Source organism: Pimephales promelas, chromosome 5 (assembly GCF_988280905.1).
Source record: "Pimephales promelas chromosome 5, fPimPro1.hap1.1, whole genome shotgun sequence".
Classification (NCBI taxonomy): Eukaryota; Metazoa; Chordata; class Actinopteri; order Cypriniformes; family Leuciscidae; genus Pimephales; species Pimephales promelas.
This window is the reverse complement of record NC_142773.1, coordinates 5,153,324-5,179,843: the sequence shown is the minus strand read 5'-3', so window position 1 is coordinate 5,179,843 and position 26,520 is coordinate 5,153,324. Positions and strand designations below refer to the sequence as shown.

Genomic DNA, 26,520 nt, shown 5'->3' with positions numbered 1-26,520 from the left:
CACGTGGGTTTGAATACCATCCTCGTCGTTTGATGTCTTTAGTTTTTTCAGAGAGCCAAGTGCGCCTGGCAAAGCCGTTCAATGTACCCTACCTGCCAAATTTAGCGACATCATCCTTAATATAGCTGCAGAAACAGAGAGAAAATGTAGTGAACACGTCAACCGCACAGGTGCCCCTCAAGGCGAGCTTTAGCTGAATGTGTCGAGAGAGCAAAGTGAGCCTGGCAAAGCCATTCAAAGAACCTTGCTGCCAACTTTAACAACATCATCCTTAAAATAGCTGCCGAAACACACCACTGCCCAGCTTCGGGAAAACAGGTTTGGTCGAGTTACGAGGTGGCCGAGTGGTTAAGGCGATGGACTGCTAATCCATTGTGCTCTGCATGCGTGGGTTCGAATCCCATCCTTGTCGTTTGATGTCTTTAGCGTTTTCAGAGAGCCAAGTGTGCCTGGCAAAGCCATTCAATGTACCCGGCCTGCCATGTTTAGCAAAGTCATCCTTAATATAGCGGCAGAAACACACCACAGCCCAGCTTCGGGCAACACATGCAGGAGAGTGACGAGGTGGCCGAGTGGTTAAGGCGATGGACTGCTAATCCATTGTGCTCTGCACGCGTGGGTTCGAATCCCATCCTCGTCGTTTGATGTCTTTAGCGTTTTCAGAGAGCGAAGTGTGCCTGGCAAATCCGTTCAATGTACCCGGCCTGCCATGTTTAGCAAAGTCATCCTTAATATAGCGGCAGAAACACACCACAGCCCAGCTTCGGGCAACACATGCAGGCGAGTGACGAGGTGGCCGAGTGGTTAAGGCGATGGACTGCTAATCCATTGTGCTCTGCACGCGTGGGTTCGAATCCCATCCTCGTCGTTTGATGTGTTTAGTGTTTCGAGAGAGACAAGTGCGCCTGGCAAAGCCGTTCAATGTACCCTACCTGCCAAATTTAGCGACATCATCCTTAATATAGCTGCAGAAACAGAGAGAAAATGTGGTGAACACGTCAACCGCACAGGTGCCCCTCAAGGCGAGCTTTAGCTGAATGTGTCGAGAGAGCAAAGTGCGCCTGGCAAAGCCATTCAAAGAACCTTGCTGCCAACTTTACAGTTTTTTCTGATTGCTTAAGCACATTTTTTGTAACTATTGGCTAGTTTTGCAAAACTCTACACACAAATAAGAAAACCTTTCACCCAATTATCAAAACATTGTAGTTCTCTTGCAAAAGCAAACACAGCTAGATTAACTCTTCACACCTTCGGAAAAATTGTGTTTTCGTATCAAACAGTAAACACAAGCCATCAAATACTAAGCACACAATGTGCCAACTACACACTGATGGTATGAATACAAAACACATCTGGCTTTTGCTGTCTCTGTGTACAGATGTCAATTTGAGGTCATACTTTTGTCATAGTGTTTTGTAAACATACAAGGATACAAACTTCAAGTATTGGTGTTTATTCACACTCATAAAAACAAAGACAAAGTCAGAACACAAAATAGTAATTTAAAAAAATAAAAAATAAATAAATAAAAAATCAGCCTACATCATGTCGTCTTTCTGGGTTCGGCTGCAAAATTACGTCGACATCACATGCAATATCCTCCAGTCCAAGGCACCAGGGAAAATATGTCCTTGAATGCCGTATCCAGGCCTGACATGATGCCTGGTCAATATCTCCACATGCCTCCTCCATTGCCTGTAAAAGGGCTACCTGTTGATGAGGATGACGGTCGTACACTTTCCAGAACTCCTCAATGGGATTTACGTAAGAATGGAGAGTATGGAGGGAGGTTGAGTGCCATGAAAAATGTGTGGTCTGTAAACCAGTTGCGGACTAACATTGTCCCATATGATGACATATCGGGTATGCTCTTCAACTCCACATCCTCTCCCTCTGCCTCCTTGTCCTCTTCTAGCTCCTTCCTCCAACTTCTTCACCTCCACGTCCTCTCCCTCTGCCTCCTCTGATTCTCACTCTTACTGCTCCTTCCATTGTACTCCACACAGACAGCTTACCTGTGGCTTATTTATAGTGCTTAGGCTGATTGCAAAGTGAACTAATTTTCTAAAACAGTTTTCAAATGTGAAAGTGAGCCAGACAGTTGGCAAAATAGCGTTAATGATAGCCATACATGTGTATAATTTTGCTAGAAGTGTGTTGGAAATTTGGTAATTGAGTGTAAGCAGTGAGTTGTGTTTAAAGTTCTGCAAAAATAGTGTTGTGCAGTGAATTGTGCCTACAGTTTTGCAAACTCAGTGAGTGGTTTTGCTATACGTATTAATAGTTTTAGAAATTGTGCTACAAGAATCACGATTAGCGCTTAAGCATTCAGAAAAAACTGTAACAGCATCATCCTTAAAATAGCTGCCGAAACACACCACTGCCCAGCTTCGGGAAAACAGGCTTGGTCGAGTGACGAGGTGGCCGAGTGGTTAAGGCGATGGACTGCTAATCCATTGTGCTCTGCATGCGTGGGTTCGAATCCCATCCTCGTCGTTTGATGTCTTTAGTGTTTTCAGAGAGCCAAGTGCGCCTGGCAAAGCCGTTCAATGTACCCTACCTGCCAAATTTAGCGACATCATCCTTAATATAGCTGCAGAAACAGAGAGAAAATGTAGTGAACACGTCAACCGCACAGGTGCCCCTCAAGGCGAGCTTTAGCTGAATGTGTCGAGAGAGCAAAGTGCGCCTGGCAAAGCCATTCAAAGAACCTTGCTGCCAACTTTAACAGCATCATCCTTAAAATAGCTGCCGAAACACACCACTGCCCAGCTTCGGGAAAACAGGCTTGGTCGAGTGACGAGGTGGCCGAGTGGTTAAGGCGATGGACTGCTAATCCATTGTGCTCTGCATGCGTGGGTTCGAATCCCATCCTCGTCGTTTGATGTCTTTAGCGTTTTCAGAGAGCCAAGTGTGCCTGGCAAAGCCATTCAATGTACCCGGCCTGCCATGTTTAGCAAAGTCATCCTTAATATAGCGGCAGAAACACACCACAGCCCAGCTTCGGGCAACACATGCAGGAGAGTGACGAGGTGGCCGAGTGGTTAAGGCGATGGACTGCTAATCCATTGTGCTCTGCACGCGTGGGTTCGAATCCCATCCTCGTCGTTTGATGTCTTTAGCGTTTTCAGAGAGCGAAGTGTGCCTGGCAAAGCCGTTCAATGTACCCGGCCTGCCATGTTTAGCAAAGTCATCCTTAATATAGCGGCAGAAACACACCACAGCCCAGCTTCGGGCAACACATGCTGGAGAGTGACGAGGTGGCCGAGTGGTTAAGGCGATGGACTGCTAATCCATTGTGCTCTGCACGCGTGGGTTCGAATCCCATCCTCGTCGTTTGATGTGTTTAGTGTTTCGAGAGAGACAAGTGCGCCTGGCAAAGCCGTTCAATGTACCCTACCTGCCAAATTTAGCGACATCATTCTTAATATAGCTGCAGAAACAGAGAGAAAATGTAGTGAACACGTCAACCGCACAGGTGCCCCTCAAGGCGAGCTTTAGCTGAATGTGTCGAGAGAGCAAAGTGCGCCTGGCAAAGCCATTCAAAGAACCTTGCTGCCAACTTTAACAACATCATCCTTAAAATAGCTGCCGAAACACACCACTGCCCAGCTTCGGGAAAACAGGTTTGGTCGAGTGACGAGGTGGCCGAGTGGTTAAGGCGATGGACTGCTAATCCATTGTGCTCTGCATGCGTGGGTTCGAATCCTCGTTGTTTGATGTCTTTAGTGTTTTCAGAGAGCCAAGTGTGCCTGGCAAAGCCGTTCAATGTACCCGGCCTGCCATGTTTAGCAAAGTCATCCTTAATATAGCGGCAGAAACACACCACAGCCCAGCTTCGGGCAACACATGCAGGCGAGTGACGAGGTGGCCGAGTGGTTAAGGCGATGGACTGCTAATCCATTGTGCTCTGCACGCGTGGGTTCGAATCCCATCATTGTCGTTTGATGTGTTTAGTGTTTTGAGAAAGACAAGTGCGCCTGGCAAAGGACCTTGCTGCCAACTTTAACGACGTCATCCTTAAAATAGCTGCAGAAACAGAGAGCCTAGCGAACAGGTCAACTGCAGGGGTGCCCCTCAAGGCAAGCTTTAGCTGAATTTCATTTTAATTGTAGCTGCAGAAAAAGCACCTGTTCATTTCTGAAAACATTGTCGAGGACAGGATCAAAACAAGAAGGCCCCTGTTGCATGGATATGACCTTTATAAATACAAAAACACATTCTAAGGGAGGTCCAAATACTGACTACACCAACCGTCTTCAAGCTCATGTCTTCGCCGTCACAGTGAATGCAGCACTTTCAAGGAGCGAAAGCACAATTCTGTTCTTTCAACAAGTCTCAAAGCCTCCTAAGAGACCGTCAAAAATTGCCAAGGCTGACTATATTTCAAGTCATCCCAGCGGGGTATTGGGTAAAGTTTTCAACCAGCAAAGATCACGTCTCGGATAAACCTCATAGACTACGATATTGCCTCTGCGAAAGAATGCCGGCAAAAGGAGCAGCGTCTTCCGTGCTTTTATCTGGACATGGAACGACAGGGTGGTATCAAGCTTTAAACTGCCATGTAATAAGCTTTTGGGCACTGACGGCTGCATGGTGTGTCTACGAAACAGGTGAGGTATGTGCACAAAAAGGTTTTATCATTGTTATCTCTTCACTCAAAGAACAAAAAATGCGCTGCTTTCTAATTTTGGGGGGAGAGAATTGTGGATCCTGGTAGCAAAGGGGCGGAGTTATAAAGCTCAATGTCCAAGAATATGTTTGAGTTCGGGATCGATTCCACGAGCTCCCTACGAGGTTGGGTAGGATAATGAAGAGTGCAAGGACACTGCAAACATATTCTGAGAGAGGTCCAATGCAAGCTATGCTGCCTTTTTCTCGACCCAGGCGTTCTCTCTAGGTTCTTTCCAACAAATCAGAAGCATCACACAAATGAAACATAAGCAGATCTCCCTCTATCAAAACAGTTGTGAGTCTCCTAACCCATAGAACCCAATGCTCCTTGCAGGTCAGTTGAAGGGTTACCTCTTTCATCAGCCAAACCATTTCCAACACAATATGGTGAACTGTATCTCCATCATGTTAATGAGAGGGGTTGAAAAGCACCAAATTACTACTTCCAACATCCAAAAGGTTGTGGCGAGGTGGCCGAGTGGTTAGGTGATGGACTGCTATTATGTTGTGTTGTGCACACGTGGGTTTGAATACCATCCTCGTCGTTTGATGTCTTTAGTTTTTTCAGAGAGCCAAGTGCGCCTGGCAAAGCCGTTCAATGTACCCTACCTGCCAAATTTAGCGACATCATCCTTAATATAGCTGCAGAAACAGAGAGAAAATGTAGTGAACACGTCAACCGCACAGGTGCCCCTCAAGGCGAGCTTTAGCTGAATGTGTCGAGAGAGCAAAGTGAGCCTGGCAAAGCCATTCAAAGAACCTTGCTGCCAACTTTAACAACATCATCCTTAAAATAGCTGCCGAAACACACCACTGCCCAGCTTCGGGAAAACAGGTTTGGTCGAGTGACGAGGTGGCCGAGTGGTTAAGGCGATGGACTGCTAATCCATTGTGCTCTGCATGCGTGGGTTCGAATCCCATCCTTGTCGTTTGATGTCTTTAGCGTTTTCAGAGAGCGAAGTGTGCCTGGCAAAGCCATTCAATGTACCCGGCCTGCCATGTTTAGCAAAGTCATCCTTAATATAGCGGCAGAAACACACCACAGCCCAGCTTCGGGCAACACATGCAGGCGAGTGACGAGGTGGCCGAGTGGTTAAGGCGATGGACTGCTAATCCATTGTGCTCTGCACGCGTGGGTTCGAATCCCATCCTCGTCGTTTGATGTGTTTAGTGTTTCGAGAGAGACAAGTGCGCCTGGCAAAGCCGTTCAATGTACCCTACCTGCCAAATTTAGCGACATCATCCTTAATATAGCTGCAGAAACAGAGAGAAAATGTGGTGAACACGTCAACCGCACAGGTGCCCCTCAAGGCGAGCTTTAGCTGAATGTGTCGAGAGAGCAAAGTGCGCCTGGCAAAGCCATTCAAAGAACCTTGCTGCCAACTTTAACAGCATCATCCTTAAAATAGCTGCCGAAACACACCACTGCCCAGCTTCGGGAAAACAGGCTTGGTCGAGTGACGAGGTGGCCGAGTGGTTAAGGCGATGGACTGCTAATCCATTGTGCTCTGCATGCGTGGGTTCGAATCCCATCCTCGTCGTTTGATGTCTTTAGTGTTTTCAGAGAGCCAAGTGCGCCTGGCAAAGCCGTTCAATGTACCCTACCTGCCAAATTTAGCGACATCATCCTTAATATAGCTGCAGAAACAGAGAGAAAATGTAGTGAACACGTCAACCGCACAGGTGCCCCTCAAGGCGAGCTTTAGCTGAATGTGTCGAGAGAGCAAAGTGCGCCTGGCAAAGCCATTCAAAGAACCTTGCTGCCAACTTTAACAACATCATCCTTAAAATAGCTGCCGAAACACACCACTGCCCAGCTTCGGGAAAACAGGTTTGGTCGAGTGACGAGGTGGCCGAGTGGTTAAGGCGATGGACTGCTAATCCATTGTGCTCTGCATGCGTGGGTTCGAATCCTCGTTGTTTGATGTCTTTAGTGTTTTCAGAGAGCCAAGTGTGCCTGGCAAAGCCGTTCAATGTACCCGGCCTGCCATATTTAGCAAAGTCATCCTTAATATAGCGGCAGAAACACACCAGAGCCCAGCTTCGGGCAACACATGCAGGCGAGTGACGAGGTGGCCGAGTGGTTAAGGCGATGGACTGCTAATCCATTGTGCTCTGCACGCGTGGGTTCGAATCCCATCCTCGTCGTTTGATGTGTTTAGTGTTTCGAGAGAGACAAGTGCGCCTGGCAAAGCCGTTCAATGTACCCTACCTGCCAAATTTAGCGACATCATCCTTAATATAGCTGCAGAAACAGAGAGAAAATGTGGTGAACACGTCAACCGCACAGGTGCCCCTCAAGGCGAGCTTTAGCTGAATGTGTCGAGAGAGCAAAGTGCGCTTGGCAAAGCCATTCAAAGAACCTTGCTGCCAACTTTAACAACATCATCCTTAAAATAGCTGCCGAAACACACCACTGCCCAGCTTCGGGAAAACAGGCTTGGTCGAGTGACGAGGTGGCCGAGTGGTTAAGGCGATGGACTGCTAATCCATTGTGCTCTGCATGCGTGGGTTCGAATCCCATCCTCGTGGTTTGATGTCTTTAGTGTTTTCAGAGAGCCAAGTGTGCCTGGCAAAGCCGTTCAATGTACCCGGCCTGCCATGTTTAGCAAAGTCATCCTTAATATAGCGGCAGAAACACACCACAGCCCAGCTTCGGGCAACACATGCAGGCGAGTGACGAGGTGGCCGAGTGGTTAAGGCGATGGACTGCTAATCCATTGTGCTCTGCACGCGTGGGTTCGAATCCCATCCTTGTCGTTTGATGTGTTTAGTGTTTTGAGAGAGACAAGTGCGCCTGGCAAAGGACCTTGCTGCCAACTTTAACGACGTCATCCTTAAAATAGCTGCAGAAACAGAGAGCCTAGCGAACAGGTCAACTGCAGGGGTGCCCCTCAAGGCAAGCTTTAGCTGAATTTCATTTTAATTGTAGCTGCAGAAAAAGCACCTGTTCATTTCTGAAAACATTGTCGAGGACAGGATCAAAACAAGAAGGCCCCTGTTGCATGGATATGACCTTTATAAATACAAAAACACATTCTAAGGGAGGTCCAAATACTGACTACACCAACCGTCTTCAAGCTCATGTCTTCGCCGTCACAGTGAATGCAGCACTTTCAAGGAGCGAAAGCACAATTCTGTTCTTTCAACAAGTCTCAAAGCCTCCTAAGAGACCGTCAAAAATTGCCAAGGCTGACTATATTTCAAGTCATCCCAGCGGGGTATTGGGTAAAGTTTTCAACCAGCAAAGATCACGTCTCGGATAAACCTCATAGACTACGATATTGCCTCTGCGAAAGAATGCCGGCAAAAGGAGCAGCGTCTTCCGTGCTTTTATCTGGACATGGAACGACAGGGTGGTATCAAGCTTTAAACTGCCATGTAATAAGCTTTTGGGCACTGACGGCTGCATGGTGTGTCTACGAAACAGGTGAGGTATGTGCACAAAAAGGTTTTATCATTGTTATCTCTTCACTCAAAGAACAAAAAATGCGCTGCTTTCTAATTTTGGGGGGAGAGAATTGTGGATCCTGGTAGCAAAGGGGCGGAGTTATAAAGCTCAATGTCCAAGAATATGTTTGAGTTCGGGATCGATTCCACGAGCTCCCTACGAGGTTGGGTAGGATAATGAAGAGTGCAAGGACACTGCAAACATATTCTGAGAGAGGTCCAATGCAAGCTATGCTGCCTTTTTCTCGACCCAGGCGTTCTCTCTAGGTTCTTTCCAACAAATCAGAAGCATCACACAAATGAAACATAAGCAGATCTCCCTCTATCAAAACAGTTGTGAGTCTCCTAACCCATAGAACCCAATGCTCCTTGCAGGTCAGTTGAAGGGTTACCTCTTTCATCAGCCAAACCATTTCCAACACAATATGGTGAACTGTATCTCCATCATGTTAATGAGAGGGGTTGAAAAGCACCAAATTACTACTTCCAACATCCAAAAGGTTGTGGCGAGGTGGCCGAGTGGTTAGGTGATGGACTGCTATTATGTTGTGTTGTGCACACGTGGGTTTGAATACCATCCTCGTCGTTTGATGTCTTTAGTGTTTTCAGAGAGCCAAGTGCGCCTGGCAAAGCCGTTCAATGTACCCTACCTGCCAAATTTAGCGACATCATCCTTAATATAGCTGCAGAAACAGAGAGAAAATGTAGTGAACACGTCAACCGCACAGGTGCCCCTCAAGGCGAGCTTTAGCTGAATGTGTCGAGAGAGCAAAGTGAGCCTGGCAAAGCCATTCAAAGAACCTTGCTGCCAACTTTAACAACATCATCCTTAAAATAGCTGCCGAAACACACCACTGCCCAGCTTCGGGAAAACAGGTCTGGTCGAGTGACGAGGTGGCCGAGTGGTTAAGGCGATGGACTGCTAATCCATTGTGCTCTGCACGCGTGGGTTCGAATCCCATCCTCGTCGTTTGATGTCTTTAGCGTTTTCAGAGAGCCAAGTGTGCCTGGCAAAGCCGTTCAATGTACCCGGCCTGCCATGTTTAGCAAAGTCATCCTTAATATAGCGGCAGAAACACACCACAGCCCAGCTTCGGGCAACACATGCAGGAGAGTGACGAGGTGGCCGAGTGGTTAAGGCGATGGACTGCTAATCCATTGTGCTCTGCACGCGTGGGTTCGAATCCCATCCTCGTCGTTTGATGTCTTTAGCGTTTTCAGAGAGCGAAGTGTGCCTGGCAAATCCGTTCAATGTACCCGGCCTGCCATGTTTAGCAAAGTCATCCTTAATATAGCGGCAGAAACACACCACAGCCCAGCTTCGGGCAACACATGCAGGCGAGTGACGAGGTGGCCGAGTGGTTAAGGCGATGGACTGCTAATCCATTGTGCTCTGCACGCGTGGGTTCGAATCCCATCCTCGTCGTTTGATGTGTTTAGTGTTTCGAGAGAGACAAGTGCGCCTGGCAAAGCCGTTCAATGTACCCTACCTGCCAAATTTAGCGACATCATCCTTAATATAGCTGCAGAAACAGAGAGAAAATGTGGTGAACACGTCAACCGCACAGGTGCCCCTCAAGGCGAGCTTTAGCTGAATGTGTCGAGAGAGCAAAGTGCGCCTGGCAAAGCCATTCAAAGAACCTTGCTGCCAACTTTAACAGCATCATCCTTAAAATAGCTGCCGAAACACACCACTGCCCAGCTTCGGGAAAACAGGCTTGGTCGAGTGACGAGGTGGCCGAGTGGTTAAGGCGATGGACTGCTAATCCATTGTGCTCTGCATGCGTGGGTTCGAATCCCATCCTCGTCGTTTGATGTCTTTAGTGTTTTCAGAGAGCCAAGTGCGCCTGGCAAAGCCGTTCAATGTACCCTACCTGCCAAATTTAGCGACATCATCCTTAATATAGCTGCAGAAACAGAGAGAAAATGTAGTGAACACGTCAACCGCACAGGTGCCCCTCAAGGCGAGCTTTAGCTGAATGTGTCGAGAGAGCAAAGTGCGCCTGGCAAAGCCATTCAAAGAACCTTGCTGCCAACTTTAACAACATCATCCTTAAAATAGCTGCCGAAACACACCACTGCCCAGCTTCGGGAAAACAGGTTTGGTCGAGTGACGAGGTGGCCGAGTGGTTAAGGCGATGGACTGCTAATCCATTGTGCTCTGCATGCGTGGGTTCGAATCCTCGTTGTTTGATGTCTTTAGTGTTTTCAGAGAGCCAAGTGTGCCTGGCAAAGCCGTTCAATGTACCCGGCCTGCCATGTTTAGCAAAGTCATCCTTAATATAGCGGCAGAAACACACCACAGCCCAGCTTCGGGCAACACATGCAGGCGAGTGACGAGGTGGCCGAGTGGTTAAGGCGATGGACTGCTAATCCATTGTGCTCTGCACGCGTGGGTTCGAATCCCATCCTCGTCGTTTGATGTGTTTAGTGTTTCGAGAGAGACAAGTGCGCCTGGCAAAGCCGTTCAATGTACCCTACCTGCCAAATTTAGCGACATCATCCTTAATATAGCTGCAGAAACAGAGAGAAAATGTGGTGAACACGTCAACCGCACAGGTGCCCCTCAAGGCGAGCTTTAGCTGAATGTGTCGAGAGAGCAAAGTGCGCCTGGCAAAGCCATTCAAAGAACCTTGCTGCCAACTTTAACAGCATCATCCTTAAAATAGCTGCCGAAACACACCACTGCCCAGCTTCGGGAAAACAGGCTTGGTCGAGTGACGAGGTGGCCGAGTGGTTAAGGCGATGGACTGCTAATCCATTGTGCTCTGCATGCGTGGGTTCGAATCCCATCCTCGTCGTTTGATGTCTTTAGTGTTTTCAGAGAGCCAAGTGTGCCTGGCAAAGCCGTTCAATGTACCCGGCCTGCCATGTTTAGCAAAGTCATCCTTAATATAGCGGCAGAAACACACCACAGCCCAGCTTCGGGCAACACATGCAGGCGAGTGACGAGGTGGCCGAGTGGTTAAGGCGATGGACTGCTAATCCATTGTGCTCTGCACGCGTGGGTTCGAATCCCATCCTCGTCGTTTGATGTGTTTAGTGTTTCGAGAGAGACAAGTGCGCCTGGCAAAGCCGTTCAATGTACCCTACCTGCCAAATTTAGCGACATCATCCTTAATATAGCTGCAGAAACAGAGAGAAAATGTGGTGAACACGTCAACCGCACAGGTGCCCCTCAAGGCGAGCTTTAGCTGAATGTGTCGAGAGAGCAAAGTGCGCCTGGCAAAGCCATTCAAAGAACCTTGCTGCCAACTTTAACAGCATCATCCTTAAAATAGCTGCCGAAACACACCACTGCCCAGCTTCGGGAAAACAGGCTTGGTCGAGTGACGAGGTGGCCGAGTGGTTAAGGCGATGGACTGCTAATCCATTGTGCTCTGCATGCGTGGGTTCGAATCCCATCCTCGTCGTTTGATGTCTTTAGTGTTTTCAGAGAGCCAAGTGTGCCTGGCAAAGCCGTTCAATGTACCCGGCCTGCCATGTTTAGCAAAGTCATCCTTAATATAGCGGCAGAAACACACCACAGCCCAGCTTCGGGCAACACATGCAGGCGAGTGACGAGGTGGCCGAGTGGTTAAGGCGATGGACTGCTAATCCATTGTGCTCTGCACGCGTGGGTTCGAATCCCATCATTGTCGTTTGATGTGTTTAGTGTTTTGAGAAAGACAAGTGCGCCTGGCAAAGGACCTTGCTGCCAACTTTAACGACGTCATCCTTAAAATAGCTGCAGAAACAGAGAGCCTAGCGAACAGGTCAACTGCAGGGGTGCCCCTCAAGGCAAGCTTTAGCTGAATTTCATTTTAATTGTAGCTGCAGAAAAAGCACCTGTTCATTTCTGAAAACATTGTCGAGGACAGGATCAAAACAAGAAGGCCGCTGTTGCATGGATATGACCTTTATAAATACAAAAACACATTCTAAGGGAGGTCCAAATACTGACTACACCAACCGTCTTCAAGCTCATGTCTTCGCCGTCACAGTGAATGCAGCACTTTCAAGGAGCGAAAGCACAATTCTGTTCTTTCAACAAGTCTCAAAGCCTCCTAAGAGACCGTCAAAAATTGCCAAGGCTGACTATATTTCAAGTCATCCCAGCGGGGTATTGGGTAAAGTTTTCAACCAGCAAAGATCACGTCTCGGATAAACCTCATAGACTACGATATTGCCTCTGCGAAAGAATGCCGGCAAAAGGAGCAGCGTCTTCCGTGCTTTTATCTGGACATGGAACGACAGGGTGGTATCAAGCTTTAAACTGCCATGTAATAAGCTTTTGGGCACTGACGGCTGCATGGTGTGTCTACGAAACAGGTGAGGTATGTGCACAAAAAGGTTTTATCATTGTTATCTCTTCACTCAAAGAACAAAAAATGCGCTGCTTTCTAATTTTGGGGGGAGAGAATTGTGGATCCTGGTAGCAAAGGGGCGGAGTTATAAAGCTCAATGTCCAAGAATATGTTTGAGTTCGGGATCGATTCCACGAGCTCCCTACGAGGTTGGGTAGGATAATGAAGAGTGCAAGGACACTGCAAACATATTCTGAGAGAGGTCCAATGCAAGCTATGCTGCCTTTTTCTCGACCCAGGCGTTCTCTCTAGGTTCTTTCCAACAAATCAGAAGCATCACACAAATGAAACATAAGCAGATCTCCCTCTATCAAAACAGTTGTGAGTCTCCTAACCCATAGAACCCAATGCTCCTTGCAGGTCAGTTGAAGGGTTACCTCTTTCATCAGCCAAACCATTTCCAACACAATATGGTGAACTGTATCTCCATCATGTTAATGAGAGGGGTTGAAAAGCACCAAATTACTACTTCCAACATCCAAAAGGTTGTGGCGAGGTGGCCGAGTGGTTAGGTGATGGACTGCTATTATGTTGTGTTGTGCACACGTGGGTTTGAATACCATCCTCGTCGTTTGATGTCTTTAGTTTTTTCAGAGAGCCAAGTGCGCCTGGCAAAGCCGTTCAATGTACCCTACCTGCCAAATTTAGCGACATCATCCTTAATATAGCTGCAGAAACAGAGAGAAAATGTAGTGAACACGTCAACCGCACAGGTGCCCCTCAAGGCGAGCTTTAGCTAAATGTGTCGAGAGAGCAAAGTGAGCCTGGCAAAGCCATTCAAAGAACCTTGCTGCCAACTTTAACAACATCATCCTTAAAATAGCTGCCGAAACACACCACTGCCCAGCTTCGGGAAAACAGGTTTGGTCGAGTTACGAGGTGGCCGAGTGGTTAAGGCGATGGACTGCTAATCCATTGTGCTCTGCATGCGTGGGTTCGAATCCCATCCTTGTCGTTTGATGTCTTTAGCGTTTTCAGAGAGCCAAGTGTGCCTGGCAAAGCCATTCAATGTACCCGGCCTGCCATGTTTAGCAAAGTCATCCTTAATATAGCGGCAGAAACACACCACAGCCCAGCTTCGGGCAACACATGCAGGAGAGTGACGAGGTGGCCGAGTGGTTAAGGCGATGGACTGCTAATCCATTGTGCTCTGCACGCGTGGGTTCGAATCCCATCCTCGTCGTTTGATGTCTTTAGCGTTTTCAGAGAGCGAAGTGTGCCTGACAAATCCGTTCAATGTACCCGGCCTGCCATGTTTAGCAAAGTCATCCTTAATATAGCGGCAGAAACACACCACAGCCCAGCTTCGGGCAACACATGCAGGCGAGTGACGAGGTGGCCGAGTGGTTAAGGCGATGGACTGCTAATCCATTGTGCTCTGCACGCGTGGGTTCGAATCCCATCCTCGTCGTTTGATGTGTTTAGTGTTTCGAGAGAGACAAGTGCGCCTGGCAAAGCCGTTCAATGTACCCTACCTGCCAAATTTAGCGACATCATCCTTAATATAGCTGCAGAAACAGAGAGAAAATGTGGTGAACACGTCAACCGCACAGGTGCCCCTCAAGGCGAGCTTTAGCTGAATGTGTCGAGAGAGCAAAGTGCGCCTGGCAAAGCCATTCAAAGAACCTTGCTGCCAACTTTACAGTTTTTTCTGATTGCTTAAGCACATTTTTTGTAACTATTGGCTAGTTTTGCAAAACTCTACACACAAATAAGAAAACCTTTCACCCAATTATCAAAACATTGTAGTTCTCTTGCAAAAGCAAACACAGCTAGATTAACTCTTCACACCTTCGGAAAAATTGTGTTTTCGTATCAAACAGTAAACACAAGCCATCAAATACTAAGCACACAATGTGCCAACTACACACTGATGGTATGAATACAAAACACATCTGGCTTTTGCTGTCTCTGTGTACAGATGTCAATTTGAGGTCATACTTTTGTCATAGTGTCATGTAAACATACAAGGATACAAACTTCAAGTATTGGTGTTTATTCACACTCATAAAAACAAAGACAAAGTCAGAACACAAAATAGTAATTTAAAAAAATAAAAAATAAATAAATAAAAAATCAGCCTACATCATGTCGTCTTTCTGGGTTCGGCTGCAAAATTACGTCGACATCACATGCAATATCCTCCAGTCCAAGGCACCAGGGAAAATATGTCCTTGAATGCCGTATCCAGGCCTGACATGATGCCTGGTCAATATCTCCACATGCCTCCTCCATTGCCTGTAAAAGGGCTACCTGTTGATGAGGATGACGGTCGTACACTTTCCAGAACTCCTCAATGGGATTTACGTAAGAATGGAGAGTATGGAGGGAGGTTGAGTGCCATGAAAAATGTGTGGTCTGTAAACCAGTTGCGGACTAACATTGTCCCATATGATGACATATCGGGTATGCTCTTCAACTCCACATCCTCTCCCTCTGCCTCCTTGTCCTCTTCTAGCTCCTTCCTCCAACTTCTTCACCTCCACGTCCTCTCCCTCTGCCTCCTCTGATTCTCACTCTTACTGCTCCTTCCATTGTACTCCACACAGACAGCTTACCTGTGGCTTATTTATAGTGCTTAGGCTGATTGCAAAGTGAACTAATTTTCTAAAACAGTTTTCAAATGTGAAAGTGAGCCAGACAGTTGGCAAAATAGCGTTAATGATAGCCATACATGTGTATAATTTTGCTAGAAGTGTGTTGGAAATTTGGTAATTGAGTGTAAGCAGTGAGTTGTGTTTAAAGTTCTGCAAAAATAGTGTTGTGCAGTGAATTGTGCCTACAGTTTTGCAAACTCAGTGAGTGGTTTTGCTATACGTATTAATAGTTTTAGAAATTGTGCTACAAGAATCACGATTAGCGCTTAAGCATTCAGAAAAAACTGTAACAGCATCATCCTTAAAATAGCTGCCGAAACACACCACTGCCCAGCTTCGGGAAAACAGGCTTGGTCGAGTGACGAGGTGGCCGAGTGGTTAAGGCGATGGACTGCTAATCCATTGTGCTCTGCATGCGTGGGTTCGAATCCCATCCTCGTCGTTTGATGTCTTTAGTGTTTTCAGAGAGCCAAGTGCGCCTGGCAAAGCCGTTCAATGTACCCTACCTGCCAAATTTAGCGACATCATCCTTAATATAGCTGCAGAAACAGAGAGAAAATGTAGTGAACACGTCAACCGCACAGGTGCCCCTCAAGGCGAGCTTTAGCTGAATGTGTCGAGAGAGCAAAGTGCGCCTGGCAAAGCCATTCAAAGAACCTTGCTGCCAACTTTAACAGCATCATCCTTAAAATAGCTGCCGAAACACACCACTGCCCAGCTTCGGGAAAACAGGCTTGGTCGAGTGACGAGGTGGCCGAGTGGTTAAGGCGATGGACTGCTAATCCATTGTGCTCTGCATGCGTGGGTTCGAATCCCATCCTCGTCGTTTGATGTCTTTAGCGTTTTCAGAGAGCCAAGTGTGCCTGGCAAAGCCATTCAATGTACCCGGCCTGCCATGTTTAGCAAAGTCATCCTTAATATAGCGGCAGAAACACACCACAGCCCAGCTTCGGGCAACACATGCAGGAGAGTGACGAGGTGGCCGAGTGGTTAAGGCGATGGACTGCTAATCCATTGTGCTCTGCACGCGTGGGTTCGAATCCCATCCTCGTCGTTTGATGTCTTTAGCGTTTTCAGAGAGCGAAGTGTGCCTGGCAAAGCCGTTCAATGTACCCGGCCTGCCATGTTTAGCAAAGTCATCCTTAATATAGCGGCAGAAACACACCACAGCCCAGCTTCGGGCAACACATGCTGGAGAGTGACGAGGTGGCCGAGTGGTTAAGGCGATGGACTGCTAATCCATTGTGCTCTGCACGCGTGGGTTCGAATCCCATCCTCGTCGTTTGATGTGTTTAGTGTTTCGAGAGAGACAAGTGCGCCTGGCAAAGCCGTTCAATGTACCCTACCTGCCAAATTTAGCGACATCATTCTTAATATAGCTGCAGAAACAGAGAGAAAATGTAGTGAACACGTCAACCGCACAGGTGCCCCTCAAGGCGAGCTTTAGCTGAATGTGTCGAGAGAGCAAAGTGCGCCTGGCAAAGCCATTCAAAGAACCTTGCTGCCAACTTTAACAACATCATCCTTAAAATAGCTGCCGAAACACACCACTGCCCAGCTTCGGGAAAACAGGTTTGGTCGAGTGACGAGGTGGCCGAGTGGTTAAGGCGATGGACTGCTAATCCATTGTGCTCTGCATGCGTGGGTTCGAATCCTCGTTGTTTGATGTCTTTAGTGTTTTCAGAGAGCCAAGTGTGCCTGGCAAAGCCGTTCAATGTACCCGGCCTGCCATGTTTAGCAAAGTCATCCTTAATATAGCGGCAGAAACACACCACAGCCCAGCTTCGGGCAACACATGCAGGCGAGTGACGAGGTGGCCGAGTGGTTAAGGCGATGGACTGCTAATCCATTGTGCTCTGCACGCGTGGGTTCGAATCCCATCATTGTCGTTTGATGTGTTTAGTGTTTTGAGAAAGACAAGTGCGCCTGGCAAAGGACCTTGCTGCCAACTTTAACGACGTCATCCTTAAAATAGCTGCAGAAACAGAGAGCCTAGCGAACAGGTCAACTGCAGGGGTGCCCCTCAAGGCAAGCTTTAGCTGAATTTCATTTTAATTGTAGCTGCAGAAAAAGCACCTGTTCATTTCTGAAAACATTGTCGAGGACAGGATCAAAACAAGAAGGCCCCTGTTGCATGGATATGACCTTTATAAATACAAAAACACATTCTAAGGGAGGTCCAAATACTGACTACACCAACCGTCTTCAAGCTCATGTCTTCGCCGTCACAGTGAATGCAGCACTTTCAAGGAGCGAAAGCACAATTCTGTTCTTTCAACAAGTCTCAAAGCCTCCTAAGAGACCGTCAAAAATTGCCAAGGCTGACTATATTTCAAGTCATCCCAGCGGGGTATTGGGTAAAGTTTTCAACCAGCAAAGATCACGTCTCGGATAAACCTCATAGACTACGATATTGCCTCTGCGAAAGAATGCCGGCAAAAGGAGCAGCGTCTTCCGTGCTTTTATCTGGACATGGAACGACAGGGTGGTATCAAGCTTTAAACTGCCATGTAATAAGCTTTTGGGCACTGACGGCTGCATGGTGTGTCTACGAAACAGGTGAGGTATGTGCACAAAAAGGTTTTATCATTGTTATCTCTTCACTCAAAGAACAAAAAATGCGCTGCTTTCTAATTTTGGGGGGAGAGAATTGTGGATCCTGGTAGCAAAGGGGCGGAGTTATAAAGCTCAATGTCCAAGAATATGTTTGAGTTCGGGATCGATTCCACGAGCTCCCTACGAGGTTGGGTAGGATAATGAAGAGTGCAAGGACACTGCAAACATATTCTGAGAGAGGTCCAATGCAAGCTATGCTGCCTTTTTCTCGACCCAGGCGTTCTCTCTAGGTTCTTTCCAACAAATCAGAAGCATCACACAAATGAAACATAAGCAGATCTCCCTCTATCAAAACAGTTGTGAGTCTCCTAACCCATAGAACCCAATGCTCCTTGCAGGTCAGTTGAAGGGTTACCTCTTTCATCAGCCAAACCATTTCCAACACAATATGGTGAACTGTATCTCCATCATGTTAATGAGAGGGGTTGAAAAGCACCAAATTACTACTTCCAACATCCAAAAGGTTGTGGCGAGGTGGCCGAGTGGTTAGGTGATGGACTGCTATTATGTTGTGTTGTGCACACGTGGGTTTGAATACCATCCTCGTCGTTTGATGTCTTTAGTTTTTTCAGAGAGCCAAGTGCGCCTGGCAAAGCCGTTCAATGTACCCTACCTGCCAAATTTAGCGACATCATCCTTAATATAGCTGCAGAAACAGAGAGAAAATGTAGTGAACACGTCAACCGCACAGGTGCCCCTCAAGGCGAGCTTTAGCTGAATGTGTCGAGAGAGCAAAGTGAGCCTGGCAAAGCCATTCAAAGAACCTTGCTGCCAACTTTAACAACATCATCCTTAAAATAGCTGCCGAAACACACCACTGCCCAGCTTCGGGAAAACAGGTTTGGTCGAGTGACGAGGTGGCCGAGTGGTTAAGGCGATGGACTGCTAATCCATTGTGCTCTGCATGCGTGGGTTCGAATCCCATCCTTGTCGTTTGATGTCTTTAGCGTTTTCAGAGAGCGAAGTGTGCCTGGCAAAGCCATTCAATGTACCCGGCCTGCCATGTTTAGCAAAGTCATCCTTAATATAGCGGCAGAAACACACCACAGCCCAGCTTCGGGCAACACATGCAGGCGAGTGACGAGGTGGCCGAGTGGTTAAGGCGATGGACTGCTAATCCATTGTGCTCTGCACGCGTGGGTTCGAATCCCATCCTCGTCGTTTGATGTGTTTAGTGTTTCGAGAGAGACAAGTGCGCCTGGCAAAGCCGTTCAATGTACCCTACCTGCCAAATTTAGCGACATCATCCTTAATATAGCTGCAGAAACAGAGAGAAAATGTGGTGAACACGTCAACCGCACAGGTGCCCCTCAAGGCGAGCTTTAGCTGAATGTGTCGAGAGAGCAAAGTGCGCCTGGCAAAGCCATTCAAAGAACCTTGCTGCCAACTTTAACAGCATCATCCTTAAAATAGCTGCCGAAACACACCACTGCCCAGCTTCGGGAAAACAGGCTTGGTCGAGTGACGAGGTGGCCGAGTGGTTAAGGCGATGGACTGCTAATCCATTGTGCTCTGCATGCGTGGGTTCGAATCCCATCCTCGTCGTTTGATGTCTTTAGTGTTTTCAGAGAGCCAAGTGCGCCTGGCAAAGCCGTTCAATGTACCCTACCTGCCAAATTTAGCGACATCATCCTTAATATAGCTGCAGAAACAGAGAGAAAATGTAGTGAACACGTCAACCGCACAGGTGCCCCTCAAGGCGAGCTTTAGCTGAATGTGTCGAGAGAGCAAAGTGCGCCTGGCAAAGCCATTCAAAGAACCTTGCTGCCAACTTTAACAACATCATCCTTAAAATAGCTGCCGAAACACACCACTGCCCAGCTTCGGGAAAACAGGTTTGGTCGAGTGACGAGGTGGCCGAGTGGTTAAGGCGATGGACTGCTAATCCATTGTGCTCTGCATGCGTGGGTTCGAATCCCATCCTTGTCGTTTGATGTCTTTAGCGTTTTCAGAGAGCCAAGTGTGCCTGGCAAAGCCATTCAATGTACCCGGCCTGCCATGTTTAGCAAAGTCATCCTTAATATAGCGGCAGAAACACACCACAGCCCAGCTTCGGGCAACACATGCAGGAGAGTGACGAGGTGGCCGAGTGGTTAAGGCGATGGACTGCTAATCCATTGTGCTCTGCACGCGTGGGTTCGAATCCCATCCTCGTCGTTTGATGTCTTTAGCGTTTTCAGAGAGCGAAGTGTGCCTGGCAAATCCGTTCAATGTACCCGGCCTGCCATGTTTAGCAAAGTCATCCTTAATATAGCGGCAGAAACACACCACAGCCCAGCTTCGGGCAACACATGCAGGCGAGTGACGAGGTGGCCGAGTGGTTAAGGCGATGGACTGCTAATCCATTGTGCTCTGCACGCGTGGGTTCGAATCCCATCCTCGTCGTTTGATGTGTTTAGTGTTTCGAGAGAGACAAGTGCGCCTGGCAAAGCCGTTCAATGTACCCTACCTGCCAAATTTAGCGACATCATCCTTAATATAGCTGCAGAAACAGAGAGAAAATGTGGTGAACACGTCAACCGCACAGATGCCCCTCAAGGCGAGCTTTAGCTGAATGTGTCGGGAGAGCAAAGTGCGCCTGGCAAAGCCATTCAAAGAACCTTGCTGCCAACTTTAACAGCATCATCCTTAAAATAGCTGCCGAAACACACCACTGCCCAGCTTCGGGAAAACAGGCTTGGTCGAGTGACGAGGTGGCCGAGTGGTTAAGGCGATGGACTGCTAATCCATTGTGCTCTGCATGCGTGGGTTCGAATCCCATCCTCGTCGTTTGATGTCTTTAGTGTTTTCAGAGAGCCAAGTGCGCCTGGCAAAGCCGTTCAATGTACCCTACCTGGCAAATTTAGCGACATCATCCTTAATATAGCTGCAGAAACAGAGAGAAAATGTAGTGAACACGTCAACCGCACAGGTGCCCCTCAAGGCGAGCTTTAGCTGAATGTGTCGAGAGAGCAAAGTGCGCCTGGCAAAGCCATTCAAAGAACCTTGCTGCCAACTTTAACAACATCATCCTTAAAATAGCTGCCGAAACACACCACTGCCCAGCTTCGGGAAAACAGGTTTGGTCGAGTGACGAGGTGGCCGAGTGGTTAAGGCGATGGACTGCTAATCCATTGTGCTCTGCATGCGTGGGTTCGAATCCCATCCTCGTTGTTTGATGTCTTTAGCGTTTTCAGAGAGCCAAGTGTGCCTGGCAAAGCCATTCAATGTACCCGGCCTGCCATGTTTAGCAAAGTCATCCTTAATATAGCGGCAGAAACACACCACAGCCCAGCTTCGGGCAACACATGCAGGAGAGTGACGAGGTGGCCGAGTGGTTAAGGCGATGGACTGCTAATCCATTGTGCTCTGCACGCGTGGGTTCGAATCCCATCCTCGTCGTTTGATGTCTTTAGCGTTTTCAGAGAGCGAAGTGTGCCTGGCAAAGCCGTTCAATGTACCCGGCCTGCCATGTTTAGCAAAGTCATCCTTAATATAGCGGCAGAAACACACCACAGCCCAGCTTCGGGCAACACATGCTGGAGAGTGACGAGGTGGCCGAGTGGTTAAGGCGATGGACTGCTAATCCATTGTGCTCTGCACGCGTGGGTTCGAATCCCATCCTCGTCGTTTGATGTGTTTAGTGTTTCGAGAGAGACAAGTGCGCCTGGCAAAGCCGTTCAATGTACCCTACCTGCCAAATTTAGCGACATCATTCTTAATATAGCTGCAGAAACAGAGAGAAAATGTAGTGAACACGTCAACCGCACAGGTGCCCCTCAAGGCGAGCTTTAGCTGAATGTGTCGAGAGAGCAAAGTGCGCCTGGCAAAGCCATTCAAAGAACTTTGCTGCCAACTTTAACAACATCATCCTTAAAATAGCTGCCGAAACACACCACTGCCCAGCTTCGGGAAAACAGGTTTGGTCGAGTGACGAGGTGGCCGAGTGGTTAAGGCGATGGACTGCTAATCCATTGTGCTCTGCATGCGTGGGTTCGAATCCTCGTTGTTTGATGTCTTTAGTGTTTTCAGAGAGCCAAGTGTGCCTGGCAAAGCCGTTCAATGTACCCGGCCTGCCATGTTTAGCAAAGTCATCCTTAATATAGCGGCAGAAACACACCACAGCCCAGCTTCGGGCAACACATGCAGGCGAGTGACGAGGTGGCCGAGTGGTTAAGGCGATGGACTGCTAATCCATTGTGCTCTGCACGCGTGGGTTCGAATCCCATCCTCGTCGTTTGATGTGTTTAGTGTTTCGAGAGAGACAAGTGCGCCTGGCAAAGCCGTTCAATGTACCCTACCTGCCAAATTTAGCGACATCATCCTTAATATAGCTGCAGAAACAGAGAGAAAATGTGGTGAACACGTCAACCGCACAGGTGCCCCTCAAGGCGAGCTTTAGCTGAATGTGTCGAGAGAGCAAAGTGCGCCTGGCAAAGCCATTCAAAGAACCTTGCTGCCAACTTTAACAGCATCATCCTTAAAATAGCTGCCGAAACACACCACTGCCCAGCTTCGGGAAAACAGGCTTGGTCGAGTGACGAGGTGGCCGAGTGGTTAAGGCGATGGACTGCTAATCCATTGTGCTCTGCATGCGTGGGTTCGAATCCCATCCTCGTCGTTTGATGTCTTTAGTGTTTTCAGAGAGCCAAGTGTGCCTGGCAAAGCCGTTCAATGTACCCGGCCTGCCATGTTTAGCAAAGTCATCCTTAATATAGCGGCAGAAACACACCACAGCCCAGCTTCGGGCAACACATGCAGGCGAGTGACGAGGTGGCCGAGTGGTTAAGGCGATGGACTGCTAATCCATTGTGCTCTGCACGCGTGGGTTCGAATCCCATCATTGTCGTTTGATGTGTTTAGTGTTTTGAGAAAGACAAGTGCGCCTGGCAAAGGACCTTGCTGCCAACTTTAACGACGTCATCCTTAAAATAGCTGCAGAAACAGAGAGCCTAGCGAACAGGTCAACTGCAGGGGTGCCCCTCAAGGCAAGCTTTAGCTGAATTTCATTTTAATTGTAGCTGCAGAAAAAGCACCTGTTCATTTCTGAAAACATTGTCGAGGACAGGATCAAAACAAGAAGGCCGCTGTTGCATGGATATGACCTTTATAAATACAAAAACACATTCTAAGGGAGGTCCAAATACTGACTACACCAACCGTCTTCAAGCTCATGTCTTCGCCGTCACAGTGAATGCAGCACTTTCAAGGAGCGAAAGCACAATTCTGTTCTTTCAACAAGTCTCAAAGCCTCCTAAGAGACCGTCAAAAATTGCCAAGGCTGACTATATTTCAAGTCATCCCAGCGGGGTATTGGGTAAAGTTTTCAACCAGCAAAGATCACGTCTCGGATAAACCTCATAGACTACGATATTGCCTCTGCGAAAGAATGCCGGCAAAAGGAGCAGCGTCTTCCGTGCTTTTATCTGGACATGGAACGACAGGGTGGTATCAAGCTTTAAACTGCCATGTAATAAGCTTTTGGGCACTGACGGCTGCATGGTGTGTCTACGAAACAGGTGAGGTATGTGCACAAAAAGGTTTTATCATTGTTATCTCTTCACTCAAAGAACAAAAAATGCGCTGCTTTCTAATTTTGGGGGGAGAGAATTGTGGATCCTGGTAGCAAAGGGGCGGAGTTATAAAGCTCAATGTCCAAGAATATGTTTGAGTTCGGGATCGATTCCACGAGCTCCCTACGAGGTTGGGTAGGATAATGAAGAGTGCAAGGACACTGCAAACATATTCTGAGAGAGGTCCAATGCAAGCTATGCTGCCTTTTTCTCGACCCAGGCGTTCTCTCTAGGTTCTTTCCAACAAATCAGAAGCATCACACAAATGAAACATAAGCAGATCTCCCTCTATCAAAACAGTTGTGAGTCTCCTAACCCATAGAACCCAATGCTCCTTGCAGGTCAGTTGAAGGGTTACCTCTTTCATCAGCCAAACCATTTCCAACACAATATGGTGAACTGTATCTCCATCATGTTAATGAGAGGGGTTGAAAAGCACCAAATTACTACTTCCAACATCCAAAAGGTTGTGGCGAGGTGGCCGAGTGGTTAGGTGATGGACTGCTATTATGTTGTGTTGTGCACACGTGGGTTTGAATACCATCCTCGTCGTTTGATGTCTTTAGTTTTTTCAGAGAGCCAAGTGCGCCTGGCAAAGCCGTTCAATGTACCCTACCTGCCAAATTTAGCGACATCATCCTTAATATAGCTGCAGAAACAGAGAGAAAATGTAGTGAACACGTCAACCGCACAGGTGCCCCTCAAGGCGAGCTTTAGCTGAATGTGTCGAGAGAGCAAAGTGAGCCTGGCAAAGCCATTCAAAGAACCTTGCTGCCAACTTTAACAACATCATCCTTAAAATAGCTGCCGAAACACACCACTGCCCAGCTTCGGGAAAACAGGTTTGGTCGAGTGACGAGGTGGCCGAGTGGTTAAGGCGATGGACTGCTAATCCATTGTGCTCTGCATGCGTGGGTTCGAATCCCATCCTTGTCGTTTGATGTCTTTAGCGTTTTCAGAGAGCGAAGTGTGCCTGGCAAAGCCATTCAATGTACCCGGCCTGCCATGTTTAGCAAAGTCATCCTTAATATAGCGGCAGAAACACACCACAGCCCAGCTTCGGGCAACACATGCAGGCGAGTGACGAGGTGGCCGAGTGGTTAAGGCGATGGACTGCTAATCCATTGTGCTCTGCACGCGTGGGTTCGAATCCCATCCTCGTCGTTTGATGTGTTTAGTGTTTCGAGAGAGACAAGTGCGCCTGGCAAAGCCGTTCAATGTACCCTACCTGCCAAATTTAGCGACATCATCCTTAATATAGCTGCAGAAACAGAGAGAAAATGTGGTGAACACGTCAACCGCACAGGTGCCCCTCAAGGCGAGCTTTAGCTGAATGTGTCGAGAGAGCAAAGTGCGCCTGGCAAAGCCATTCAAAGAACCTTGCTGCCAACTTTAACAGCATCATCCTTAAAATAGCTGCCGAAACACACCACTGCCCAGCTTCGGGAAAACAGGCTTGGTCGAGTGACGAGGTGGCCGAGTGGTTAAGGCGATGGACTGCTAATCCATTGTGCTCTGCATGCGTGGGTTCGAATCCCATCCTCGTTGTTTGATGTCTTTAGCGTTTTCAGAGAGCCAAGTGTGCCTGGCAAAGCCATTCAATGTACCCGGCCTGCCATGTTTAGCAAAGTCATCCTTAATATAGCGGCAGAAACACACCACAGCCCAGCTTCGGGCAACACATGCAGGAGAGTGACGAGGTGGCCGAGTGGTTAAGGCGATGGACTGCTAATCCATTGTGCTCTGCACGCGTGGGTTCGAATCCCATCCTCGTCGTTTGATGTCTTTAGCGTTTTCAGAGAGCGAAGTGTGCCTGGCAAAGCCGTTCAATGTACCCGGCCTGCCATGTTTAGCAAAGTCATCCTTAATATAGCGGCAGAAACACACCACAGCCCAGCTTCGGGCAACACATGCTGGAGAGTGACGAGGTGGCCGAGTGGTTAAGGCGATGGACTGCTAATCCATTGTGCTCTGCACGCGTGGGTTCGAATCCCATCCTCGTCGTTTGATGTGTTTAGTGTTTCGAGAGAGACAAGTGCGCCTGGCAAAGCCGTTCAATGTACCCTACCTGCCAAATTTAGCGACATCATTCTTAATATAGCTGCAGAAACAGAGAGAAAATGTAGTGAACACGTCAACCGCACAGGTGCCCCTCAAGGCGAGCTTTAGCTGAATGTGTCGAGAGAGCAAAGTGCGCCTGGCAAAGCCATTCAAAGAACTTTGCTGCCAACTTTAACAACATCATCCTTAAAATAGCTGCCGAAACACACCACTGCCCAGCTTCGGGAAAACAGGTTTGGTCGAGTGACGAGGTGGCCGAGTGGTTAAGGCGATGGACTGCTAATCCATTGTGCTCTGCATGCGTGGGTTCGAATCCTCGTTGTTTGATGTCTTTAGTGTTTTCAGAGAGCCAAGTGTGCCTGGCAAAGCCGTTCAATGTACCCGGCCTGCCATGTTTAGCAAAGTCATCCTTAATATAGCGGCAGAAACACACCACAGCCCAGCTTCGGGCAACACATGCAGGCGAGTGACGAGGTGGCCGAGTGGTTAAGGCGATGGACTGCTAATCCATTGTGCTCTGCACGCGTGGGTTCGAATCCCATCCTCGTCGTTTGATGTGTTTAGTGTTTCGAGAGAGACAAGTGCGCCTGGCAAAGCCGTTCAATGTACCCTACCTGCCAAATTTAGCGACATCATCCTTAATATAGCTGCAGAAACAGAGAGAAAATGTGGTGAACACGTCAACCGCACAGGTGCCCCTCAAGGCGAGCTTTAGCTGAATGTGTCGAGAGAGCAAAGTGCGCCTGGCAAAGCCATTCAAAGAACCTTGCTGCCAACTTTAACAGCATCATCCTTAAAATAGCTGCCGAAACACACCACTGCCCAGCTTCGGGAAAACAGGCTTGGTCGAGTGACGAGGTGGCCGAGTGGTTAAGGCGATGGACTGCTAATCCATTGTGCTCTGCATGCGTGGGTTCGAATCCCATCCTCGTCGTTTGATGTCTTTAGTGTTTTCAGAGAGCCAAGTGTGCCTGGCAAAGCCGTTCAATGTACCCGGCCTGCCATGTTTAGCAAAGTCATCCTTAATATAGCGGCAGAAACACACCACAGCCCAGCTTCGGGCAACACATGCAGGCGAGTGACGAGGTGGCCGAGTGGTTAAGGCGATGGACTGCTAATCCATTGTGCTCTGCACGCGTGGGTTCGAATCCCATCATTGTCGTTTGATGTGTTTAGTGTTTTGAGAAAGACAAGTGCGCCTGGCAAAGGACCTTGCTGCCAACT

The 26,520-nt window shown here is 48.2% G+C and overlaps 30 non-coding genes across 30 annotated transcripts; 25 read left to right on the top strand and 5 right to left on the bottom strand.

Moving 5' to 3' along the window:
• The first annotated feature begins 558 nt into the window (after positions 1-558).
• Positions 559-640, top strand: trnas-gcu (transfer RNA serine (anticodon GCU)). The gene has a single exon. It is a non-coding gene; the product is annotated as a tRNA-Ser (tRNA).
• A 146-nt stretch (positions 641-786) lies between these two features.
• trnas-gcu (transfer RNA serine (anticodon GCU)) lies at positions 787-868 on the top strand. Its single transcript has one exon. It is a non-coding gene; the product is annotated as a tRNA-Ser (tRNA).
• A 2,158-nt stretch (positions 869-3,026) lies between these two features.
• trnas-gcu (transfer RNA serine (anticodon GCU)) lies at positions 3,027-3,108 on the top strand. Its single transcript has one exon. It is a non-coding gene; the product is annotated as a tRNA-Ser (tRNA).
• A 146-nt stretch (positions 3,109-3,254) lies between these two features.
• trnas-gcu (transfer RNA serine (anticodon GCU)) lies at positions 3,255-3,336 on the top strand. The gene has a single exon. It is a non-coding gene; the product is annotated as a tRNA-Ser (tRNA).
• A 1,008-nt stretch (positions 3,337-4,344) lies between these two features.
• Positions 4,345-4,485, bottom strand: LOC148980882 (U4 spliceosomal RNA). Its single transcript, XR_016168688.1, has one exon. It is a non-coding gene; the product is annotated as a U4 spliceosomal RNA (small nuclear RNA).
• Positions 4,486-5,749: 1,264 nt separating this feature from the next.
• On the top strand, positions 5,750-5,831 carry trnas-gcu (transfer RNA serine (anticodon GCU)). The gene has a single exon. It is a non-coding gene; the product is annotated as a tRNA-Ser (tRNA).
• A 909-nt stretch (positions 5,832-6,740) lies between these two features.
• Positions 6,741-6,822, top strand: trnas-gcu (transfer RNA serine (anticodon GCU)). The gene has a single exon. It is a non-coding gene; the product is annotated as a tRNA-Ser (tRNA).
• Positions 6,823-7,835: 1,013 nt separating this feature from the next.
• On the bottom strand, positions 7,836-7,976 carry LOC148980879 (U4 spliceosomal RNA). The gene has a single exon (XR_016168687.1). It is a non-coding gene; the product is annotated as a U4 spliceosomal RNA (small nuclear RNA).
• Positions 7,977-9,012: 1,036 nt separating this feature from the next.
• Positions 9,013-9,094, top strand: trnas-gcu (transfer RNA serine (anticodon GCU)). Its single transcript has one exon. It is a non-coding gene; the product is annotated as a tRNA-Ser (tRNA).
• A 146-nt stretch (positions 9,095-9,240) lies between these two features.
• On the top strand, positions 9,241-9,322 carry trnas-gcu (transfer RNA serine (anticodon GCU)). Its single transcript has one exon. It is a non-coding gene; the product is annotated as a tRNA-Ser (tRNA).
• Positions 9,323-9,468: 146 nt separating this feature from the next.
• trnas-gcu (transfer RNA serine (anticodon GCU)) lies at positions 9,469-9,550 on the top strand. Its single transcript has one exon. It is a non-coding gene; the product is annotated as a tRNA-Ser (tRNA).
• Positions 9,551-10,459: 909 nt separating this feature from the next.
• On the top strand, positions 10,460-10,541 carry trnas-gcu (transfer RNA serine (anticodon GCU)). The gene has a single exon. It is a non-coding gene; the product is annotated as a tRNA-Ser (tRNA).
• A 530-nt stretch (positions 10,542-11,071) lies between these two features.
• Positions 11,072-11,153, top strand: trnas-gcu (transfer RNA serine (anticodon GCU)). The gene has a single exon. It is a non-coding gene; the product is annotated as a tRNA-Ser (tRNA).
• Positions 11,154-12,166: 1,013 nt separating this feature from the next.
• Positions 12,167-12,307, bottom strand: LOC148980873 (U4 spliceosomal RNA). The gene has a single exon (XR_016168686.1). It is a non-coding gene; the product is annotated as a U4 spliceosomal RNA (small nuclear RNA).
• Positions 12,308-13,571: 1,264 nt separating this feature from the next.
• trnas-gcu (transfer RNA serine (anticodon GCU)) lies at positions 13,572-13,653 on the top strand. The gene has a single exon. It is a non-coding gene; the product is annotated as a tRNA-Ser (tRNA).
• Positions 13,654-13,799: 146 nt separating this feature from the next.
• On the top strand, positions 13,800-13,881 carry trnas-gcu (transfer RNA serine (anticodon GCU)). The gene has a single exon. It is a non-coding gene; the product is annotated as a tRNA-Ser (tRNA).
• A 2,158-nt stretch (positions 13,882-16,039) lies between these two features.
• On the top strand, positions 16,040-16,121 carry trnas-gcu (transfer RNA serine (anticodon GCU)). Its single transcript has one exon. It is a non-coding gene; the product is annotated as a tRNA-Ser (tRNA).
• Positions 16,122-16,267: 146 nt separating this feature from the next.
• On the top strand, positions 16,268-16,349 carry trnas-gcu (transfer RNA serine (anticodon GCU)). The gene has a single exon. It is a non-coding gene; the product is annotated as a tRNA-Ser (tRNA).
• A 1,008-nt stretch (positions 16,350-17,357) lies between these two features.
• LOC148980868 (U4 spliceosomal RNA) lies at positions 17,358-17,498 on the bottom strand. The gene has a single exon (XR_016168685.1). It is a non-coding gene; the product is annotated as a U4 spliceosomal RNA (small nuclear RNA).
• Positions 17,499-18,762: 1,264 nt separating this feature from the next.
• On the top strand, positions 18,763-18,844 carry trnas-gcu (transfer RNA serine (anticodon GCU)). Its single transcript has one exon. It is a non-coding gene; the product is annotated as a tRNA-Ser (tRNA).
• Positions 18,845-19,758: 914 nt separating this feature from the next.
• Positions 19,759-19,840, top strand: trnas-gcu (transfer RNA serine (anticodon GCU)). Its single transcript has one exon. It is a non-coding gene; the product is annotated as a tRNA-Ser (tRNA).
• Positions 19,841-19,986: 146 nt separating this feature from the next.
• Positions 19,987-20,068, top strand: trnas-gcu (transfer RNA serine (anticodon GCU)). The gene has a single exon. It is a non-coding gene; the product is annotated as a tRNA-Ser (tRNA).
• A 914-nt stretch (positions 20,069-20,982) lies between these two features.
• trnas-gcu (transfer RNA serine (anticodon GCU)) lies at positions 20,983-21,064 on the top strand. The gene has a single exon. It is a non-coding gene; the product is annotated as a tRNA-Ser (tRNA).
• A 146-nt stretch (positions 21,065-21,210) lies between these two features.
• trnas-gcu (transfer RNA serine (anticodon GCU)) lies at positions 21,211-21,292 on the top strand. The gene has a single exon. It is a non-coding gene; the product is annotated as a tRNA-Ser (tRNA).
• A 525-nt stretch (positions 21,293-21,817) lies between these two features.
• trnas-gcu (transfer RNA serine (anticodon GCU)) lies at positions 21,818-21,899 on the top strand. Its single transcript has one exon. It is a non-coding gene; the product is annotated as a tRNA-Ser (tRNA).
• A 1,013-nt stretch (positions 21,900-22,912) lies between these two features.
• Positions 22,913-23,053, bottom strand: LOC148980861 (U4 spliceosomal RNA). Its single transcript, XR_016168684.1, has one exon. It is a non-coding gene; the product is annotated as a U4 spliceosomal RNA (small nuclear RNA).
• Positions 23,054-24,317: 1,264 nt separating this feature from the next.
• Positions 24,318-24,399, top strand: trnas-gcu (transfer RNA serine (anticodon GCU)). The gene has a single exon. It is a non-coding gene; the product is annotated as a tRNA-Ser (tRNA).
• A 530-nt stretch (positions 24,400-24,929) lies between these two features.
• Positions 24,930-25,011, top strand: trnas-gcu (transfer RNA serine (anticodon GCU)). Its single transcript has one exon. It is a non-coding gene; the product is annotated as a tRNA-Ser (tRNA).
• A 146-nt stretch (positions 25,012-25,157) lies between these two features.
• On the top strand, positions 25,158-25,239 carry trnas-gcu (transfer RNA serine (anticodon GCU)). Its single transcript has one exon. It is a non-coding gene; the product is annotated as a tRNA-Ser (tRNA).
• A 525-nt stretch (positions 25,240-25,764) lies between these two features.
• On the top strand, positions 25,765-25,846 carry trnas-gcu (transfer RNA serine (anticodon GCU)). Its single transcript has one exon. It is a non-coding gene; the product is annotated as a tRNA-Ser (tRNA).
• The last annotated feature ends 674 nt before the right edge of the window (positions 25,847-26,520 follow it).